General features: G+C 46.7%; 1 pseudogene; it reads left to right on the plus strand.

Moving 5' to 3' along the window:
- Positions 1 to 3,336: 3,336 nt before the first annotated feature.
- LOC148512125 (uncharacterized) lies at positions 3,337 to 5,783 on the plus strand (annotated as a pseudogene).
- The last annotated feature ends 14,131 nt before the right edge of the window (positions 5,784 to 19,914 follow it).

Genomic DNA, 19,914 nt, shown 5'->3' on the forward strand with positions numbered 1-19,914 from the left:
CTGTGTGTGGGGGGTGCCACTGGTCTCTGTGTGCTGTGTGTGTTGCTGGTGTCTGTGTGCTGTGTGTGTTGCTGGTGTCTGTGTGTGTGTGGGGGTGCCTCTGGTGTGCGTGGGGTGCCGCTGGTCTCTGTGTTCTGTGTGTGTTGCTGGTGTATGTGAGGTGCCTCTGGTGTGCGTGGGGTGCCGCTGATCTCTGTGTGCTGTGTGTGTTGCTGGTGTCTGTGTGTGTGAGGTGCCTCTGGTGTGCGTGGGGTGTCGCTGGTTTCTGTGTGCTGTGTGTGTTGCTGGTGTCTGTGTGTGTGAGGTGCCTCTGGTGTGCAAGGGGTACCGCTGGTCTCTGTGTGTTGTGTGTTGCTGGTGTCTGTGTGTGTGAGGTGCCTCTGGTGTGCGGGGGTGCTGCTGGTCTCTGTGTGCTGAGTGTGTTGCTGGTGTCTGTGTGTGAGGTGCCTCTGGTGTGCGTGGGGTGCCGCTGATCTCTGTGTGCTGTGTGTGTTGCTGGTGTCTGTGTGTGTGAGGTGCCTCTGGTGTGCGTGGGGTGCCGCTGGTTTCTGTGTGCTGTGTGTGTTGCTGGGGTCTGTGTGTGTGAGGTGCCTCTGGTGTGCATGGGGTGCCGCTGGTCTCTGTGTGCTGTGTGTTGCTGGTGTCTGTGTGTATGAGGTGCCTCTGGTGTGCGTGGGGTGCTGCTGGTCTCTGTGTGCTGAGTGTGTTGCTGGTGTCTGTGTGCGTGGGGTGCCGCTGGTTTCTGTGTGCTGTGTGGGGTGCTGCTGGTGTGAAAAACTGTGAAAAATCTGCTGGTGTGTGTAAGTGCAGCATGTCTGTGGGAGTGACGAGAGGTGATGGGCGGCAGGGAGCGGGGATGTGCAGTCAGTAATCCTTGCAGCAGGCTGACTTTACTTTTTTTTTTCTCCGCAGTAGTTTGGTTGCAAAAATTTTCACAACCTTTTTATATTTTAATTGAATACCGCAGGTATCAGGCGCGCGTACACCAGCGGTAATTCAAAGTTGGGGACTAGGTGCGTGAAATTTTTGCATGTAAATCCCACACCTATTTGAATATGCCCATATGTTTAGCTTTTAGGCCTTGTCCTTGCTATTTTCCTTACAGTCCTCCCACATGAGTCAGTGTGCTCCTCTCCTCCAGCTGATTTTCAATTTAAGATTTTTCAGACATTAAGAATCTGAATTATTGCTGCAAAAATACATTTTCACCAATAAAATATATAGAAATGTGACTGCCTGCCATAAAAGAATAACGGAGGGCTTGAATAAGACAGGAGTGTCTTAAACCAGGAGGCTGGGCTTTTGCCTGGGGTAGTGATCATGGGGTTAGGTTACAGCCTATTAAATCATTATTGGGCGGAGTGGGACAGAGCTTATATAAGGCCAGGCTTGCAAGCCTGTGGCCTCTTTCCTGTTTCATTTGGGTCAGGTACAGTGTGCACAAGCAGACTTTTCTTTTCTATACTTTTCTTTTTTCCACTTTATCTTAGTTTTTAATCCCTGTTTCCCTTTGTGCTGTCTCTGTCCCTCTCTTCCTATAGCTCCTCTACCTGCTCTTCTCTCCCTGTGTCCCTGTGGCTGTGCCTGCTACCCTGTGCAGCTTCCCCGTGTCACCTGCTGGGCCAGCTGCTCCATGGACCGCCCGCGCCGCTCTACTCACCCTCCTGCCCGCTTCTCTCCCGCTCCAGCGGCTGATGCCCTGGCCACCTCCGCTCTTGTGAGGCCTTCCTCTACTCCCGCCGGACGGCGGGCGTCGCGGGGCTCACTCTGCCGCGCCCGCAGTGCGGGAGTTAGCCGGCACCGCACCCGGCGCTCTGCGAGTGGGAGCTGTGCCTCCTCACGTACACCCTCCCCCCGTGCTGCCGGACGGTCCCAGGCTGCTAGCGGAGGTGGCGCGGATGACGCTGCCTCTGCTGTTAGCGGCCGCCATCTTGGGACTCGGCGAGGGGCGGGGCTTAGGTCCGTTAATGCTGCAGCCCCACTGGTACTGCCTGGGGCTGCTGCTATGCCCTCTTTGCCTGCCGCTATTCCTGGCCCTCTGCCTGTTGCTCCCTCCCCCCTGCCATCAGCTGGCCAGCAGGCATTTGACCCCACTGCTATTATGGGGCTTTTTGTTAATATGGCCACCACCTTTGCGCCAATGTTTGCGGCCTCGATGCCTGCTACTGTGCAAGCAGGGCCAAGCACCCCTGTTGCGCCCCCCGTTGCTCCAGCCGCGTCACAGATAAATTGCGTTTCAGACGTACGTATGCCTGACAGCGCTTCAGGTGCGGGTCCTAATGGTGGTCTTCCGTCAGTTGGGGTCCCACAGCCTTCCCTGGCTCCGGACGGTCTTTCAACATCTATTACAGGTTCCATGGACCCCTCCTGGGAAGCTGGTGACGAGGCGGCTTCTGGTTCGCATCAATCCGGTAGCCGTGCTGATCCTATAGCTGGGACGGTTGGTGAGTGTTCGGCCAGTTCCTATTCTACATTTAGTGACGTAAGTTATTCTACCTCTGACGACTCCAGTGATAATAGCCCCTCCCAGAAAGCTCGCAAGGCGCGTAAGCGTGCGGCTAAGTTTGCTAGGATTGAGGCTGACAGGCGCTTGCATAAGACTCGCCATAAGCGTCACGCCCCACGTGATGACAAGGCGCCCGCGGATAGTGCTGACGCCGGGTTGTGGTGCGTTGCGCAAACACCGCGGTGCTGCGGGGTCTCCGTCCGTGCGTTAAAGACAGGATAAGGAAGGGTCGTTATGTGGACGTATTCGCCCTTACAGATACCATGCACAAGGAGTTGCGAGCCGCCAAGCGTAAAGGCGGTATTGGTTTGGACGCCTTCCAGACGTATTCTAATTGGCAGGCTGGGATATTCGTCTTCTCGGCATGCTATTTGGAAACCCGCCCTGCAGAACACCCCAATATCATTAGGTACTTTCAACTAATTCATAATATGCAGAGGTCAGGCCGAGGGACTGCTTGGCGCGTTTACGACGAAGAATTTTGTCGTAAGCAGGACCGGTTGCACATTATTGATTTTGGCTGCAAGGATGTCGAGGTCTGGCTCGATGTCACTCAGGGTGCCAAATCTTCTCCGGCTGCAGTTGGCCAACGGAGAAAGTTCGGCGCTAGCCGGTCGGGCCCATCCAACCATAGAAAGGGTAAGTGCTTAGCATTTAACTCGACACAGTGTTCATTTGGTCAGCGGTGTCGTTTTCGCCACCTCTGTAGCAAATGCGGCGATGCCCACCCAGCTTCTGGCTGCTCGAAATCTATCACTTCCCCAGCTCCCAGAAAGCCTGCTGGCCCCGGGCCTGCTAGTTAAAGCTTTCTCCCCTGTGACCTTGGCGCCATGGCAAAATGGCTCGATTGGTACCCTGACACAGTTGCGGCGCAGTTTTTAAGTGATGGCTTTCAGTTTGGTTTTCGTTTGCCGGTAGCTTCAGTGGTGCCTGCGGGTTCTCCAAGGAATCTTCGATCTGCTATAGAGCTGCCGCACATCGTTAGGGAAAAAGTCCTTAAGGAGGTGCGGCTTGGTCGCATCATTGGTCCTTTTATTGTGCCCCCTTTAGCTGACTTGGTGCTGTCCCCTGTTGGGGTGGTCCCTAAGAAGACGCCCGATGCTTTTAGGCTCATTCAGCACCTATCTTTCCCATCTGGCCGATCAGTTAATGACGCCATTCCGCAGGAGCTGTGCTCGGTCTCTTATCAGTCTTTTGATGAGGCGCTAGAGCTAGTCAGGGCTCACGGACCCGGCACTTTGATGGGAAAGGTGGATGTGGAATCAGCTTTTCGCTTGTTGCCCTTGCACCCGGACTCGTTCAGGTACATGGGTTTTCGTTTGGATGATGGATACTACATAGACAAGTGCTTGCCTATGGGGTGTTCCATGTCCTGTGCCTATTTCGAAAGGTTTAGTACCTTTCTGCATTGGTGCGTCGAGGCTGGTACCGGCGGTCAGGGCGTGGCCCATTACCTGGATGACTTCCTGTGCGTCGGCCCTGCTGATTCCCCCCGTTGCCGTTTTTTGTTAGAGTCCATTCAGGCACTTTTTTCATTTTTTGGGATTCCTATTGCCAGCGATAAAACCTTGGGCCCCGTCTCCCGGCTGTCCTATCTGGGCATTGAAATTAATACCTTGGAAGGCTGCTGCAGGCTTCCAGCTGAGAAACTTCTCAAATTGAAGCATGCCATTCAGGGTTGCCTGGCTGCGGGTAAGGTGACATTGCGGCAAGCTCAATCTCTCCTGGGTTTGCTCAATTTCTCTTGCCGGGTGATCCCCATGGGTAGGGTATTTTCTAGGAAACTACAGCGAGCCACTGCAGGTGTCCGCTGGGCGCACCATTTTATTCGGCTTTAAGCCGAAATAAAAAGGGATCTAGCTATTTGGCTCTTGTTTTTAGCCGACTTTAATGGTGTTCTCCTGTGGCTGCCTCCTCCTGTTCCCAGCGGTCAGTTGCAGTTGTTCACGGACGCGGCCGGCTCGTCGGGTTTTGGGTGTTACCTCCGTGGGTCATGGTGCGCTGCCCCCTGGCCTGCGGAGTGGTTTTCCAGGGGTTTAACTAAAGATCTAATCCTTCTGGAATTGTTTCCCATTATGGTGGCGCTGGAACTGTGGGCTCCTGAGTTGCGCGATAGGAACATTGTTTTTAGATGCGACAACCTAGGCGTTGTTCACGCTGTTAATGGACAGCGCGCTTCTTCCTTGCCTGCTTTGCGCTTGCTTTCGCAGCTAGTGCTGCGTTGTTTGCAATTTAACATTTTGTTTAAGGCACGTCACATTTCAGGCTTGGACAATAACATTGCTGACGCGCTCTCCCGTTTTCAGTGGGATCGGTTTAGGTCGCTTGCTCCGGAGGCTTGTTTAGTTGGTGAGCCTTGCCCCCCATATGTTTGGCAGGTCATCGAGCCGGCATGGAGGGTCTAGCGGAGCAATCCCTTGCCCCAACTACATTGCGGGCCTATCAGAAGGCTTGGTCCGAATGGGAAAGTTACCTACGTCATCGTGGAAGCCAAGGTGAGAGCGCGCAGTGCTCAATGCTTTCTTTTGTTTGGAGCATGTATGTCTCTGGTCGGTCCCGTGCGGTAGTTTTGCGCATGCTGGCTGGCATTTCCTTTTATTCCAGACTGAAAGGGCACACAGACCTTACGAAGAGCTTTGCAGTTATCAAGGCCCTTAAGGGTTGGGTTCGTGCCTCGCCTCGGCCGGTTGATAAGCGAAGACCGATTGATATTCCCCTTTTGATTAAGTTGCTACCTGCGGTTCCTCATGTGGTGATTTCTCCTTTCGAGGCTAATCTTTTTTGTTTGGCTTTTTCTATGGCATTTCATGGTGCCTTCCGTATTTCGGAGCTTGTTGCCCCTTCTAGATTAGCGCTTTCGCCCATGTCCCGTTCCGATATCAGTATTGGGGAGGGGGCTTTGATGTGCAAAATACGGCGATCTAAAACTGATCAACTGGGTCGCGGTCGTTGGGTCTCCCTTAAGTCCTGCGTGGATCACCGTGTTTGCCCGGTACATTTGGCTAAGCTTTTCGTGCCATTACGGCCTGTAGTTGGCGGCGCATGGTTGCTTCATGCTGACGGTTCGCCTCTTACTAAGTATCAGTTTCAGTTCATTTTTAGACGCTGTTTGGTTCACATTGGCCTCTCCCCCGGAGATTTCGGTACCCATTCCTTTAGAATTGGCGCAGCTACATCGGCCGCCGCGGCTGGCTTGTCGGTTCCGCAGATCATGGCTCTAGGACGTTGGAAATCGGCTTGCTATAAGCGTTATGTTAGGCCGGCGGTCGCTGATTAAATTGCTGTTGTTTTTTCTGTTGATGTTATGTCTGCCTATGTCTCATGTCTTCGTTCGACTTTTCTTCATGTTTGTTATGTTTGTCTTCTTATGTCTCCCCTGTCTATCCTACTCGAGTAATACTTGCCACTTGTTGCTTTAAACAAGTGGGGGTCTTGAGGGATTTTATTTTACCTTGCTAGACGGACTAATTCGGCCAAACATACAGTCCCTCAGCAGGTTTTTGGTTTACCTCTCGTCGAGTTGCTTTGTTTTTTCCTGTTTCCACCCACCCCCCCCTCCCCTTCCCTCCCTGGTTTTCCCCTATCGTTCTCTATTGTTGTCCAATGCTAATTTAGATTCTAAACTTAAACTTAAACTTGTTTGTTCTACGTGTTATTAGGCAGCCAAATTTAAAATCGTTATAAAATTAGTTACTGTAAATTTAAGTAAAGTTTGTTATTTTGATTAGTCTCTTCAAACTAAACCTTAATTGTGCTTAAGTCCCAATCTAGTTATAGTCGGTTTCTTACGGCTGCTAAAATATTTGTTTTACGTCCTGTCTGTCTCTCTCCTGTTACTCTGTTTTCATTTACTAATTCTATTTACATTCCTTTCCTGCCCCTTATAGGTCCGATATTTGATGTTAGGGATGTTTGGATCGTGGGCCATTCATTTGTTTTTTGGGCCGCTAGGGCCTCCCATGCCAGTGACCAACTGTTACGGCCTGAGTCCGCGAGGATTCGCTGGTTAGGGTTTAGGGGTCTGCGTTGGGGGTCTCTTAAGACAAGATTGATGGTCGCAGTACGGCAGTTTGGTGTCCCCAAAGTGCTGGTTATACATCTGGGTGGGAACGACATTGGTTCCAGGATTTCCCTTGATTTAAGGCTTGACATAGTGTCCGACCTCCTCCTCATTATGGGTGCTTGAGATAAACATCTCTATAGGCCTGATGGGGTGCATCTAACGGAGGCTGGTTTAGTTTTGTTTGTTGGGAGTTTGTTTGATGGTATAAGTCAGGTGGTCTAGTGCGTATGGTGGCGGGCTGCGGTTCTCTTAGGTAGATCCTTGCTTTGGCGAGAAGTACGGCTTATCATCAGCCCGGGTGTAGTGTGTGTGCATTGGGTGTGCTTACCTTCTATTAAGTTGAGAAGTACTGTACCACCTCTACGGGGGCAGTACAGCCATCTAAGGATGGTTTTGTGTGTGTTAGAAGTTCTATGATTAATACCCAAGTGCAGGGTTTGACATCCATAGGGCGGATATACGCCTGCAATGCTGTGTTTTTGTTGAGTGAGCATTGTTGGGCTGCTCTGTGTAAGTGCCGTCCTTCCAGCCACCATACAATATTTAAAATATTTAAAGTATTTAAATAATTAAATTAACTTTCTTAAATAAATAGCTGACCTGTTTTTTAAATCCATTACTGTCTCCGTGTCTTTATTATTAGATAAGTTTGAAGTGTTATATGTTATGGTTAATGATCACATACACTGGGCAAAACATCAGCCGTTACTAGGTTTAGTGTACATATATGTTATCAACTGTAGTCTACATTCTATAGAATGCACTGATTCACACCCCTAAACAAGGCAACAATTATAGAGGAGTTACCTTTTGGTAATGCATTTGGAGGGGGGCGGAGGAACTGGATAATAGTGACATTATTACTGGTTACTACAGGTTATGAATGTTTTTAGCATAGAGTTATTTCATTACGGCACTATTTTAAGTGCAAGTTACTTAGTGATTATGGTAGACATCACTGTGCTCAAATCCTGATCTGTAACTCCCAAAAACAATGTAGGAGCTCTGCTAGTGACTCCTCTTCAGCACCATCAATGGATGTTTCTGGCTGGAGGGTTAATCCTAAAAGCCAAGGAATATTCTTTCTTACCATAGCATAGCATAGCATAGCATAAATGTAAAACATACTGTTTAGACCGTCACACTATTGCCACAAAGATGTGTAGCTCTGTAGCTTCACAATGTTACAGGTCTGATTTTTTTTAAACACATTTGTGACAAAACATGCACTTGGCCAAATATAATCCTAGTTGAGAATCAGAAGCTGCTGAATCAAACAATAAAATGAGTGGAATGAGAATGAAAAGCTGAACTGTAAGCTCTGGAAATCCTTCCTTCCAGCCTTTAACATCTACAGCGCATTCTACATTGATTTTCCCACAAATTTTCATATTCACTTTTGATTCTGTTTAGTTCCAGCTAAGTCAGCAAATCCCCTAATTGCATTACTCGTCTGTTACACCTTAATATCTCCTTTGATATAAAATAGGCTTTCGTGCATGGGAAAACCCATATCTTAGCAATTTTGCAATCTCTCAACATCCTAGTTAGATGCAAGACTACTACAATGTCATTGTAGCATATACAGTACTATTGAAACCTTTATTGTATTCAGTTTTAACTATAGGGTATGATTTGAATGCTACATTTCATTTTGTTTTTTTCTTATTGTGATACTGATGATATTTTTTGAGCAGATATTTTAAGCATACTTTTTGCCCCATGAGTCTTTACTTTCCAAAATGCGCCAATCTTTATTTTTGGAAAATGTATTTTCCTGAATGTCATAAGTCTGGCCGCTATACAACATCTTGGGGCTGTTTCAGCAGTGATATTGGATGCAGTGTAGTGATGTTTTTTGTCTGCTCATGCATCTGAGTCGCACCAAGCTTGCGTCATGAATTTGTACGTACAGAGGCCCTGATTCAGAGCCGGACGCTCTGACAGAGCGCTCGCTCTGAATCAGGGCCGTCCCTCTGAATTTTTAGAGCGGTCTCCTGGCCGCTCGTATAGCTGTGGGTGACCACCCACAGGTATAGCGAGCGGCCAAGAAGATGGTCGCAATGGTCAATACCATCGCGACCATCGGCCTTGCGTCGAGACTCTTGTGGTAGGGTCTCGTTGCCGCAAGCCCTGGAGTGCTTTTGGCTCTATCAGATCCGAAAGCACTCCCACTGACATCACTTGTGATGTCAGTGGGACCGGCCCCAGACGGTAGGCGTTCCCATGGGAACGCCTCCGTCTGGCCAGCCACGCCCCCGGCATGCCCACTAAAGGGGGCGTGCTGTCACTCACCATCGACAGCACGCTCCCTTTGTAGCGAGACCCATAGCGACGGCTTGCCCTTCGCTATCCGGGTCTCGCGCATGCGCACGATGGAGCCGCCTCCGTCGTGCACATATGCACTGGGCTAACATCGACCCGCTTGCGAGCGCTCAGCGCTCACGAGCGGGTCTGAATTAGGCCCAGATTCACAATTCCGATCTGGATACATGGTAGTAGAAATGTGAGGGGCTTTCCTGGACCGGTGACTGGGATATAACGGGGAGGGCGGCAAAAATAGATGGACAGATAGGTTGTGTCTTATGAGAGTATCAGAGCTGTGTCTTGGACATGTCGGGGGAAACAGGCTGCATTCAGAGAAGCAGAACTGCTCACATGCTCGGATGGATAAATCGTGCCTGCCAAAGGGCAGGTGGAAGTTTTGATGGTGCGACTGATAATCTAAAGACGTACCAAGTGGTATTTCCAGGTCTATGAAAGCTGACAGTCGGCGTCTCGGTCCTAGCACATTCGGCCACAAAGATGTACACCAGGGAAGGGCTTGTTCCAACATTAGCATAAAAATGCAGATGCGACTGCGGAAAAAAAAGCAGCCTTGACTCCCAATCAGCCCCTTTATTTGTTGAAACAGGTTCTTGCAGGAGGGGGAGGGGATTTATGGACTGAGGAAATGTAATTTCACAGTGAGTGGTGCTATTACATTTCAAAAATATAAGAAAATAACTATACGACTTTACGATATAGGGAAGGTCAAATTACTTTATGTCTACCTGAGTCACTGAATACTCAATATTATATAATTATATATATTTTTCAAGATAAAAATGTAAATAAAGCAAATATAATGTAGAAGTATATATTTACTAGTTTGATTTTACATCAAGCATAAAACCAGTGTTCATTATTTGTAGCTCCCATGATAATTGAATTCCTGTTCAGAGACACTGTTCTATGCAGTATATCCTAAGCTCAACAGACATTCTATGTTTAGTATTAATATTTATTGTATAAAGACATAGGAAAGCATTAGGAAAATGGCTGTTAAAAGAATGGTAAATTAGTCATCTAAGACAGTGACTTTGGTTTTTGGGACAAACTCACACAAAAGTATTGTACAATTCAGCATGCAAGGTATACATAATACAATAGTACTATTCACATTTGTTTTAAGCTGTTATTTCTAAAGAAAGATCAATAAAATTATTTTATATTTTATTCAAACCATTAATGACAAAATTGAGTTGGTTCCTGAGTCAGCATAGAGTAAATCAGCAATGGGAAATTGCATAGCTGGACAGATCACTGCTACAGTATCTATTGTTCACCACTTACCTTACATCACAGAACCCGTAAGCAGTTTCAGGACTCTCAGATTTACAAAGAACTTGCTCTGACAAACCTTATTTTACACACTACATATTTGAGGTATATTGAAACCCAGAAAATTATCTTAACATGATTTAGAAGAATTTCATTAGAAAATTATCAAATTAAGTTCGCTATCTCACTGTTGGTACTGTGAGCTTGAAAGCGGAACTGGTCCTGGGGTATATAATTATTATCCTTTATTTATATAGCGCCACAAGTGTTCCTTACAAAGTACATAAAAAAATAAGTGAACAAGAAACCAGTGACTTACAGTACAATACAATGCAGGACAAGGACAAGCTTTATATACATTGCTGCATTAGTGATCATAATGCCCAAATAAGCAACAGGGCGTAAGTGTTAGGTGCCCTAGTGGGGAGTAAGGAGTAGATGAAAGTAAGGAGAAGCACAAGAGGGAAGAGGGCCCTGTTCATGAGAGCTTACATTGTAATGGGGAGAGGCAGACAAACAGGAGTGACACAGATGAGGTAAACAGGGAGGAAGGAGCATGTAGCAGAGAGTTAGGATGAGGATATATTGGGGAATGGGGAGCGGGTCAGTCCCATTAATCCTGGCAGTGGAAGCTTTAATTGTAGAGCAGCAGTGTTACAGTGATAACCTATCACCAGTCACTGCTGCTTTTAAATATTTTTGCCTAATTCTCTAGTTGGTGTCAGGTATAATTTGTGAATTACAAACATGTTTATGAATTGCTGAAATAGACTCTCTGCTATGCAAAAACTATTTCATTAACCTGCCCCATTTATATTATCCGGAGCCCATACATTTTGTGAGTTCAGTGCCATTAGGGACCCTGGTTTATACATAATGAGACTCCTGCCTATTCTCTTCTACTCAAAGGTCATGACACTTGGCTTAGCTTTATCTCTTTGAATCCCCTCTCCCCTTTCTTTCCTCCATGGTTCATATTCTCTTCACTCTCTTCTTTTGTTCTCCATATTTTCTCTATATTATCCCTCTAGTCTCTGCTCGTTCTTCTTTCCGTTCTTTCTCGTTTTCTTTTCTTCTCCCTTTTCTTGTTATAAAAGATGTTGATCCTGTTGTCTGGTTCTCAATTTGTCCCCTAAAACACTGAGGGTCTCACTCAGACCCGCTCGCGAGCGCAGGACGCTTGCAAGCGGGTCGATGGTACCCAAATGCGCATGCGCACGACGGAGGGAGCTCCATCATGGGCATGCGCGAGACCCGGATAGCGACAGCCAAGCTGTCGCTCCGGGTCTCGCACCAAAGGGGGCGTGCTGTCTATGGTGATTGACAGCATGCCCCCTTTGGTGGGCGTGCCGGGACGTGGCTGCCCAGACAAAGGCGTTCCCGTCTGGGGCCGGCCCCACTGACATCACTAGTGATGTCAGTGGGAGTGATTTTGGCTCTGATAGAGCCAAAATCACTCCAGGGCTTGCAGCAGCAAGACCCTAACGCAGGGTCTCGTCGCAAGTCTTGACCATCGCGAATATCATCATGGACGCTCGCATAAGCTGCTCCAAATTTAAATAGGACGGCCCTGAGTCAGAGCGAGCGCTCTGGTCAGAGCGTCCGGCTCTGAATCTGGGCCTGAGTCCAAGTATTGGGTCGTGACAGTGCACACCTCCTTCACTTACCTATAAACCACACAATTTTACTGCCACCACGATAGAGAGTTACTGGATCTTTGCATTGTACCGAACAGATATTAATAATTCTCCCTCAATTACACATAGGCATGTAGCATGGGCCTCACAGGCTCATAGGTTCCATAAGAATCACGGAGAATATGCTTGATTAAATGTGTTTAATCCAAAAAATTATTTCCAAGGCTTTATTATAAAAGTTATTAATAAAATGACATACAGATTAACATGCAAACATTTCAGAAATAAAAAAAAGAATAATACAGTGACCTTAGGACTTCTGTTGTGGGGGTTTCACAAGTAAGAGGCTTTGGTTCATCCACAGCACTTCTGCTGGAATGGACATTAATGGACATTAATTGCAGGATGGCATGTCTTTTTATGGACATCCAACTCTCTTTGTTTCCTCCTCAAAACAAGTTCTACCTGTCAACTAGAAGAGCCTATAGGATTTACAACATAACTCTTCTCATAGTGATATGTGACTTGCATTATCCACATTGCAGGAAATATTTTAGATTCAGTGATCTGCAAAGTTATATGACCTGTTGATTGTACCTTCTTCCACCTTCAAAAGGTATGTCACCTTCATAGTGCAGTGACCCAGTTCCCTGCCGCCCATCACCCCTCCTCACCTTCTGCAGACATGTTGCACTCACACACACCAGCAGATTTTTCACAGTTTTTCACACCAGAAGAATCCCACACAAAACACACAAACACTAGCGGCACCCTGACAAAGCACACAGACACCAGCGGCACACCACATGCACCAGCAGCACCCCACACAGAACACAGATACCAGCGGCATCCTGACACAGCACATACAGGGCCGGATTAACAATGGGGCTGAAGGAGCTGTAGCTCCAGGCCTCATAATCAAAATAGGTCCACAGCATCTGCTGTCCATACAATATATGTATGTAAATGTGTGCATATATATATATATACATATATTTACACATATACAGTATAAACACATATATTTACATACATATAAAGTATATACAGACATATGTATATAGTGTATGTGTATATATATATGTATATATATATATATATATATAAATATGTGTGTATACTGTATATGTGTAAATATATGTATAAATATATACTATATCTAAATATACACAGTATTTTATAGTATGTATATAAAATGTAAATGTGTTTATACTGTATATGTGTAAATATATGTATGTATGTATGTATGTGTATATATATATATATATATATATATACATATACATATATGATCAAATATGGCCCGGCACTCATAAAAAATCTATATCTTTGCCCGGTGCCACCGCAAATACCAACAAATAGGCATACCAGAGGGTGCAGCACTCAGGGCATATCCAAGAAATTTCTTGGATATGCCCGGAGTGCCGCACCCTCTGGTATATATATATATATATTAGGGGTGTGCACCGGCCACTTTTCGTGTTTTGTGTTTTGGTTTTGGATCTGGATCTTTCTTCGTGTTTTGGATCTGGATTCGTTTTGCCAAAACCACCCTTCCGTGTTTTGGGTTCTGGGTTTTGTGTTTTGGATCTGTATTTTTTTGAAAAAAAGCATAAAAACAGCTAAAATCACAGAATTTGTAGGTTTTTCTGCTCCTATGCTATTATTAACCTCAATAACCTTAATTTCCACTCATTTCCAGTCTATTCTGAATACCTCACACCTCACAATAGTGTTTTTATGTCCAAAAGGTTGCACCGAGGTAGCTGGATGACTATGCTAAGCGACACGAGTGGGCGGCACAAACACGTGACCCATCTAGGCGTGAAACTGCAGTGGCAGACAGGATGGCATTGAAAAACTAGGCCCCAAACTGTACATAATGCAAAGAAAAAAAAGAGGTGCAAGATGGAATTGTCCTTGGGCCCTCCCACCCACCCTTATGTTGTATAAACAGGACATGCACACTTTAACAAACCAATCATTTCAGCGCCAGGGTCTGCCACACAACTGTGGCTGAAATGATTGGTTCGTTTGGGCCCCCACAAAACAAGCTGGCAATTAATGTGTCCCTGCACAAACTGGCTCTACGGAGGCAAGATGTCATCCTCATCCTCCTCATCCACCGATTCCTCACCCTCTTCAGTGTGTACATCCTCATCCTCACAGAGTATTAATTCGTCCCTGCTGGAACCACAGGTCCCTCTGTACGTTCTGGAGGCTGGTCTGCCTGGAAGAGTTGATAATTCATTTTATGAACATCATCTTCTCCACATTTTGTGGAAGCAACCTCCTACGCCTTTCGCTGACAAGGTTCCCGGCTGCACTAAACACTCTTTCGGAGTACACACTGGAGGGGGGGCAACTCAGGTAAAATAGAGCCAGTTTGTACAGGGACCTCCAAATTGCTTCTTTTTCCTGCCAGTACAGGTACGGACTGTCTGACATGCCTACTTGGATGCTGTCACCGATGTAATCCTTTAACAGACAGACGCACGCTTGTCGCTGCTGCTTTGAGGATTCAAGTGCGGCTACAGCCCACACAATTCACAAAGACAGAAAAAAGAAGAAGAATATTTTTATTGTTTGTGTAGCACACTTTGAGGGTGTCACCACCCTTTAACAGACAGACGCACGCTTGTCGCTGCTGCTTTAAGGATGCAGGTGCGGCTACAGCCCACACATTTCACAAAGACCGAAAAAAAAAGAACAATATTTTAATTGTTTGTGTAGCACACTTTGAGGGTGTCACCACCCTTTAACAGACAGACGCACGCTTGTCGCTGCTGCTTTAAGGATGCAGGTGCGGCTACAGCCCACACAATTCACAAAGACAGAAAAAAGAAGAAGAATATTTTTATTGTTTGTGTAGCACACTTTGAGGGTGTCACCACTCTTTAACAGACAGACGCACGCTTGTCGCTGCTGCTTTGAGGATGCAAGTGCGGCTACATCGCACACAAGTCACAAACACATTAAAAAAATAGTTTTTTATTTTTTGGAGCACTTTGAGAGTTACACCACCCTTTAACAGACAGACGCACGCTTGTCGCTGCTGTTTTAAGGATGCAGGTGCGGCTACAGCCCACACATTTCACAAAGACCGAAAAAAAAAGAACAATATTTTAATTGTTTGTGTAGCACACTGTGAGGGTGTCACCACCCTTTAACAGACAGACGCACGCTTGTCGCTGCTGCTTTAAGGATGCAGGTGCGGCTACAGCCCACACAATTCACAAAGACAGAAAAAAGAAGAAGAATATTTTTATTGTTTGTGTAGCACACTTTGAGGGTGTCACCACCCTTTAACAGACAGACGCACGCTTGTCGCTGCTGCTTTGAGGATGCAAGTGTGGCTACATCGCACACAAGTCACAAACACATTAAAAAATTTTTTTGATTTTTTGGAGCACTTTGAGAGTTACAACACCCTTTAACAGACAGACGCACGCTTGTCGCTGCTGCTTTGAGGATGCAAGTGCGGCTACAGCCCACACAATTCACAAAGACAGAAAAAAAAAGAACAATATTTTAATTGTTTGTGTAGCACACTTTGAGGGTGTCACCACCCTTTAACAGACAGACGCACGCTTGTCGCTGCTGCTTTGAGGATGCAGGTGGAATCTAGACGGGATTTGGAACCGAGGACACACTACCTCCATCAATTGTCTAAATCCCACTGCACTAATGTCGGATACCAGACGCACGTCTAACACCAACATAGCAGTCAAGGCCTCAGTTATACGTTTTGCTTCAGGATGACTGCTGTCGTACTTCATCCTCATCGCTAGGGACTGTTGGAGGGTCAATTGTTTAGTAAAAGTAGTGATGTTCCTACTTCCTCTCTGGGATGATGAACAACTCCCAGCAGCAGCAACAGCACTAGGAGGAAGTGGTTCTTGATCTTTCCCTATTTTATTTTTATCGGAGAAAGTTTGGTCCTCCATTTATGTTATATTGATATATAATATACGTGCGGCTAAAGCGCACACAAACACAGAAAATATTTTTTTATTTTTGCAGGAGAGTAGTGCACTTTGTGGGTTACACCACCCTTTAAGAAATGAGCCAGCCGGCTCTTTACTTATGGGACACAGGCGCACGCTTGGCGCTGCTCCTTTGTTGATGCACGTGCAGCCACAGTGCACACAAGTCACAAACACAGAAAATATATATTTTTTTGGTTTGGAGTGTACTTTGGGGGTTACAGAACCCTTTAATGGTCAAGCCAGCCGGCCCTTTACTTATGACACAGGCGCACGCTTGGCACTACTTTGTTGATGCACGTGCGGCTACTGCGCACACAATTCACAAACACAGAAAATAATTTTTTTTTTGGTTTGGACTGGAGTGTACTTTCGGGGGTTACAGCACCCTTAACGGTCAAGCCAGCCGGCCCTTTACTTATGACACAGGCGCACGCTTGGCACTACTTTGTTGATGCACGTGCGGCTACTGCGCACACAATTCACAAACAGAAAATAATTTTTTTTTTGGTTTGAACTGGAGTGTACTTTCGGGGGTTACAGCACCCTTAACGGTCAAGCCAGCCGGCCCTTTACTTATGACACAGGCGCACTCTTGGCACTACTTTGTTGATGCACGTGCGGCTACTGCGCACACAATTCACAAACACAGAAAATAATTTTTTTTTGGTTAGGACTGGAGTGTACTTTCGGGGGTTACAGCACCCTTTAACGGTCAAGCCAGCCGGCCCTTTACTTATGACACAGGCGCACGCTTGGCACTACTTTGTTGATGCACGTGCGGCTACTGCGCACACAATTCACAAACACAGAAAATAATTTTTTTTTTGGTTTGGACTGGAGTGTACTTTCGGGGGTTACAGCACCCTTAACGGTCAAGCCAGCCGGCCCTTTACTTATGACACAGGCGCACGCTTGGCACTACTTTGTTGATGCACGTGCGGCTACTGCGCACACAATTCACAAACACAGAAAATAATTTTTTTTTTGGTTTGGACTGGAGTGTACTTTCGGGGGTTACAGCACCCTTAACGGTCAAGCCAGCCGGCCCTTTACTTATGACACAGGCGCACGCTTGGCACTACTTTGTTGATGCACGTGCGGCTACTGCGCACACAATTCACAAACACAGAAAATAATTTTTTTTTTGGTTTGGACTGGAGTGTACTTTTGGGGGTTACAGCACCCTTAACGGTCAAGCCAGCCGGCCCTTTACTTATGACACAGGCGCACGCTTGGCACTACTTTGTTGATGCACGTGCGGCTACTGCGCACACAATTCACAAACACAGAAAATAATTTTTTTTTTGGTTTGGACTGGAGTGTACTTTCGGGGGTTACAGCACCCTTAACGGTCAAGCCAGCCGGCCCTTTACTTATGACACAGGCGCACGCTTGGCACTACTTTGTTGATGCACGTGCGGCTACTGCGCACACAATTCACAAACACAGAAAATAATTTTTTTTTTGGTTTGGACTGGAGTGTACTTTCGGGGGTTACAGCACCCTTAACGGTCAAGCCAGCCGGCCCTTTACTTATGACACAGGCGCACGCTTGGCACTACTTTGTTGATGCACGTGCGGCTACTGCGCACACAATTCACAAACACAGAAAATAATTTTTTTTTTGGTTTGGACTGGAGTGTACTTTCGGGGGTTACAGCACCCTTAACGGTCAAGCCAGCCGGCCCTTTACTTATGACACAGGCGCACGCTTGGCACTACTTTGTTGATGCACGTGCGGCTACTGCGCACACAATTCACAAACACAGAAAATAATTTTTTTTTTGGTTTGGACTGGAGTGTACTTTCGGGGGTTACAGCACCCTTAACGGTCAAGCCAGCCGGCCCTTTACTTATGACACAGGCGCACGCTTGGCACTACTTTGTTGATGCACGTGCGGCTACTGCGCACACAATTCACAAACACAGAAAATATATTATTTTTTTAGCACTTGGGGGGAGCACCCCTGATGGACAGAGCACCCCCTGGACAACACTACAGCACTCCTTTAGGACTGGGACACTGCACAGGACTTTGGAGTGGACACAGCCCCTATGGAGAACTGACTGCACAACACAGTCCAGCCAGCCCCTATGGACTTTGAAGTAGTGGACACAGCCCCTATTAACAACAGCAGCACAGCACAACACAGCCAGCCCCTATGGACTTTGAAGTAGTGGACAACAGCAGCACTACACTACACTACACAGCCCTAACTCCCACCCTCCCTCTTCACTGTCCACAGCCGAGTGAGAAAATGGCGCCGACGTGTGTACCTTATATAGGATCCAAAACCCGCGAGACTCGGAAGGCGGGAAGATGACGTTTTGCCTCGATTTCAGATCCGAGTCAGGCGGGAAAAGTCGAGCCTGACTCGGATCGGACTCGGATCGGGGGGGCTCGGGGGGGTTCGGATTTCAGAAATCCGAACCCGCTCACCCCTAATATATATATATATATATATATACTGTATATATATAATGTGTGTGAATATAATGCAGCTGATTAGGTGTCCTGTGGACTTCCCGTCCTGCCATAGAGGGATCTTGCATACCCTCTCTGGTTGCTGCAGGATTGCCAAAAATGCTTTGTGGCTTTTGACAAAAGAGCAAAGCAAGAGATATCAGAGATATATTCAGCTTTCCATCCTCCTGCTCACATAGCATCCATCCCCATAGTTTTCTATGATGTCGTTATCGTTAAATTGCTCTGTTTAATCGCGTCATAACAACTTCTTCACCTGCTATGGGGCTGCCCTGCTGGAGAGGGATTTTGTAATTCATCTTTCGTGGGCTGCAGGACATCCCGAAGGGTGTCACATCCACGATTTGCTTCCTACTACGGCACCCTTGCAGCTACTGCGCATGTGCAGCTTTTCAGTAGCCGTAAGGCGGTCTATAGATAGAAGCAAAGTGATCGCGGATACGTTAACTTTAATTGTTCCTAATCGCCTGGACAGGCTCTTGTCAGAGCCCTTGTCCCAGCGATTAAAATGGATACATCCGAGCGGAACAAGAATCCTTAATGCTGCGATTTGCAGCGATTAGGATTCTTCATTTGCGGGGACAGACCACATAATTTAAAAGATATGCCCCTAAGGTATGGTCTCTCTTTTTTTTGTATAGAGAGATTTCCCATTCATTACATCACTAAGTTACCTGTATGTTATATAGTAGAGGGGTTACACATTTACATCAACAAGAAACATTTTTCTTTTTTGTAATATTATGGTCACATTAACAAGGGTTTTTTTCCCTTTGCATAATATCACATTAAGTGAAGAGGGGAGGGAGATTGATGTTTTAAAGTGAGGTGCTAGTCACCCTCCTCGGCACAGGCCACACCCCCTGTGCAGACCATACCCCTCAACAATGCCACCCCCCAATACACTAGTAACACTTCCACAGCGTTGATCACACCCCCTGTGGAGGCACACAGTAGGCCCTTCATAAATTTCAGCTCCAGGCCCATGTGGACCTTAATCTGGCACTGCCTACATACATCAAAAGCACCCCACACAGCACACAGACAAAAGTGGCACACAGACACCTACGGCACCCCACACAGCACACAGGCACTAGCGGCACCCTGACACATCACACAGACATCAGCGGCACCCCCCGCGCACCACCAGCACCCCCCACACACAGACACCAGCTGCACACACAGCAGACAGACACCAGTAGTGCCCCACATGTACCAGTGGCACCCCACACACAGACACCAGCAGCACCCTGACACCAGCAACACACTTACCAGAGTCCTAGATGCTCAGGAAGAAGATGTAGAAAGACATCAGCATGTTGGGGAGGCAGCGGAGGAAGACAGGACTACCAGAAGGTAAGAAATGATGGATTTATTAAGCTACATGGAAACTTCCCATTGTTTGTTTAGTCATTAATGAGGGGGTGGGGGAGGTGTTAGGGTTTTCAAAGCAAGTCCCTACAATTTTTCCTTAAAATAACAGGACGACAGGCGCTGCCATAATGTAAGGATTTATGGACTAATTAAGGTAATTGGAAACGGAATCAGTATGAAATACCACCGGATTTATGTCCAGCGGTTCAAATCCCGATGCCGGAAGACCAGCAGCAATAAAGATCCTGACAGCTAAA

The sequence above is a fragment of the Taudactylus pleione genome, unplaced genomic scaffold, assembly GCF_031769625.1.
Source record: "Taudactylus pleione unplaced genomic scaffold, aTauple2 ptg000282l, whole genome shotgun sequence".
NCBI classification, from domain to species: Eukaryota; Metazoa; Chordata; class Amphibia; order Anura; family Myobatrachidae; genus Taudactylus; species Taudactylus pleione.